We start from the raw sequence: 4,028 nt of genomic DNA on the forward strand, positions 1-4,028 counted from the left end.
TGCATAGTTAAATGTGCTGCACTGAGTGATTTCAATCAGCTAATTGTTCATTTTTATAGCCATGACTTGCACGGTGAGTGTGTCAGCATTCTGCTAGACACTCACAGATTCAGTATTGTAAGTCATCCTAGGTGTGCTCTGAGTTAATCAAACTTCAGATAGGAAAATCTGAGTAAACTGAACAAATATAGCAAGAGCTACACAAACACATTGTTGAGGCCTTAAAACAACAAACTATAAGAATGTTTGATTTTATAAACATTAAAACTACACTTGCATCTTTTGGAGTGTACAGTATGGGACATGGGAATTGGAATCAGAAGCACTGAATTTTGAGTCTTTGAATTTAATGTAACCCTGAGTTCATGATCTATATAATTTGTGATGTGTATGTGTGTGTGTGTGGGGGGTACATGGATGAATATATGAATGCCTATTCATATGGAGGGCAGATGGCTATCTCAGATGCTCCTCAGTAGTCACTGCATGGCTTGTTGAGTTCATGGCCTAGAACTCGTTGAGCAAGGTAAGTACTTTGTCAGGGAGCACCAAGGATCCACTTGTTTCTACTTCCTTATATTAAGTTTACTAGCTCCTGGATGGGGATTGCACTCAAGTCCTGAGGCTTGAGTGCAATCACTTAACAGATTGACCTATCTCCACAGCCATTATCCAGAACTTAGAAGACAATAAAGGTATGTTAGAGAGTTGTGTTCAAGTGCCCAAGATTTAACCATCTCAAGCCTTGCTGGATTCAAGCATGTAGTGTAGGCTTGGGGTCTATATGTGACAGACAGATACTCTTGATTTACTATGGGATTGCACCCTCCAGTAAGCCCATTTGGAAGCTGAACATCCCATGTGGTCAAAATGCATTTGCTACTTCTAAATGACTGAACATCATAGATTAGTCTGGTGTGCCTTAAATAAGCTGTGTCTTGGCTACTTCCATTTACCAACATCACCTAACATAAAACCCATTTTATAATAAAGTATTAAATAGCTTGTGTGCATGCAGATGGGCATCTTTCAGAAATTGTGGGACACAAAAAAAAAAACCAAAACACAATATGCAAAAATCTCAGTTATGTCATGTGGCTGCCTGGGAGTTGTGACTCACTGTCATTGACCAAATTCACAGAAAAGAACTATAGTCCAGGAAGTGATCAAAATGAGTAACTAAAAGTGGGGCTTTTTCTGAGTGAGTGAAGCTTTGACACCGTCATATAGCTGAAAGGAGTTAGTCAGCCCACGCTATCTATACTGGGAACCATTTGTGCAGCTCTGTAACACAAGGCTGTCTGCATGACACAGAAAATGAATTATTTCTAATAGATTGATATGGATGCCAAATGCACGAGTGGATTCTCTTGTCTATCATGTTTAAGAGGTCGCACGTCAGAAAGCTGGTTAGGAACAAGGCAGTGTGAGATACTTGAAGTGTGACTTTTCTTGACTCATAGCCTGAATGAAACAGTTTTGATACTCAGTTCTTTCTTGGGTTCTTTTCATTGTTATCACTTATTAAATACTTGCTGTGTGTACTTGAGGATCTATAGAACTGGATAATACAATTCCGACTTTTACAGTTTACTTAGAGAAAAGGTATGATGCATTCTTTAAAGAGAGTCATTGAAAATGAGAAATGTTTGTCATTAACCTTTGTACCGGAAAGCAGGTAGGTTTGCCCAGTTCTCTCTCCAGGTCTCCTCTTTGGGACCCAATCATTTTTTTAATTATCTTACTATATTTATATTATTTCCCTCTCTTTCTCCTCCTTCCAGTCTTTCCATAACCTCTCCATTCCTCCTCAAATCCACAGCCTCATATTCTTTAGTTATTATCATTACACACATGTGAATAAATTCACACACACACACACACATACTCAGAAATACAGCCGATGAGCTCATCTAGTATTGCTCATATTTATGTGGTTCGGGCTGACCGTCTGGGATTGGATAATCTCTCAGGGGGCTCTTCCCTGGAGAAGACTCTTTCTCTACTCTCAGCACCTGTTAATTGCCTGTAGCTCTTCTAAAGGTAGGGTTCTGTGAGATTTCCCCCATCTGTGTTTGCTTATCAACTGGTGTCATCATTGTGCAGGTCTTGTTTAGGTGACCATGTTGCTAAGATTTCCTGGGTGCAGCCTCCCTATCTTATGTAGAAGACCCTGTCTTCTACATGCCCTGGTCTCCTGGCTCCTACAGCCAATCCTTCTGCTTGCTCTTCTGAGATGTTCTTTGAGACTTAAGTGCAGAGATTCTGTTGTAAATCTGTCAAATGGAGTTGGGGAACCCGTGGTCAGCTCTTCTCTGGATTTTGACCGTAACGGTTTCTGCCTGCTACATTAACCTCTATGTGTAAGTGTTTAGAATAGAACTTTAAATTATAGTGATTTAGGAAGTGTCAGTAGTGGCTGTCATCTAGGGTTCATACCTCTCCAGCCAAGGGTAGTGGCTAGATTTACAGTACTAGGAATGAATTCCATCCTACTGAGCAGTCCTGACATCCAATTAGATGACTATTGTTACCCTAGGATAAAAGAGCCACTAATGTACCTTTTGGGATATCTTGTCATTCTGGTCATTGGAGTTTGTGGGTGTCACAGCTGCGTGAGACATTTCTCCCTGGCAGCTTATATGGCTCCTTCTGGTACGGTAGGAGCTAATCCTCAGAGTAGAGGCTTCTGGGTCAGTTCCAGCTCCAAGTCCTCCACCCAACATGTGTGATATCTTCAGCAAATAATGTCTTCAATTTCTGGGAGGCAACTGAGGACAATGACAATAGAGGGAGCTGTGGTCTTTAATGAGATAAAAATTGAGCCATTTTCCTGAACTTCAAACGGGGTAGAATCGCTTCTCAGCATTTTTGCTAAAATCAAATGTAGTATCTGTTCTTATCAGTTTAATCTTAAATGGGGTTAAGTCTTTGATTTGAGTGAGCAGAAAATAAAGTGGCAACATCATGATTCCAAAGTGCTTTAGGAAGTCCTTGATCACAGTAGCAATGATTAATAACATTTGTTAAGCACCTTTTGAGAGCCAAGTCCATTGCCAAGTATTTGCATGTAATCCACGCAATAAGCATCTCTACATTACCTTGGTGACCAATGAGGTTCAGAAATACTTAGCAACTTGAACAAAACAAAGTGCCAATTGGAGCTCACAGGTGAGCAGGGTGGTGCACTCCCTCCCATATCTCCAGTTATTCGGAAGGCAGGAGAGGCAGGAGAATTTTCTTGGGCCCACCTAGCTCGAGTTAGCTGACTAGAGCAATCCAGCAAAGAAGCAATAAAACAGACCCAGGCTCTGACATGATGCCCGTTAAAGTAAATTCCGATGTAAACAGCGCCTGAAGCCTCTCTGAGCACACAAAGCTCAAACTTGCTGCTTTTTGTTGATGGCTCTATTGTTGTTTCTGCTGGATTGAACCTAGGGCTTTGAACATGCTAAGCATGAGCTCTACCCTGGAGCTACACTCTTGACCACAACCTGCATTACTTATGCAACTTGATCTATTCCTTATAAATGCTTATATTATAAGAAGGCCAGGAAGAGAACTTAGGCTCAACGAATCAGAAGCAACGAACAAACTCACAATTATATAACTAGGGACTTTCCAATGAGGTAGACCAATTGCAACAGCTATATGACCGTAACCAAAGTTTTTTCTCTGCTTTACTTCTGTGTTTGTCCTGCAAAATCCTCAGTTTACATTCCCTTCTAGGGACTTCCAAACTGATTCTACTTTGGAGCTGTCCGATCCATGATGAATCACTGATCAAATTATCTTTATCAGGCCTCACTTTATCTCTTTACCATTCTTTACTCACCCAAGAATATGAACTACCATAGGGTGGAAATGTCTGTTCTTTTTGGATGTTTTTCCTGTTATCTGTTTCACAATAGATCTGTACATAGTACTAGAACCCTTAAGTTTCCTGACTTATTAATTATTAAAAGTTATTAATTGATCACAGACCTCTTCTCAACATCATTCCAAAGCAGCCAGGCTCAACCATAATT

General features: G+C 40.5%; 1 pseudogene; it reads left to right on the plus strand.

Moving 5' to 3' along the window:
- The first annotated feature begins 2,854 nt into the window (after positions 1 to 2,854).
- Positions 2,855 to 2,969, plus strand: LOC118580999 (annotated as a pseudogene).
- The last annotated feature ends 1,059 nt before the right edge of the window (positions 2,970 to 4,028 follow it).

This window comes from Onychomys torridus, chromosome 3 (genome assembly GCF_903995425.1).
Source record: "Onychomys torridus chromosome 3, mOncTor1.1, whole genome shotgun sequence".
Classification (NCBI taxonomy): domain Eukaryota; kingdom Metazoa; phylum Chordata; class Mammalia; order Rodentia; family Cricetidae; genus Onychomys; species Onychomys torridus.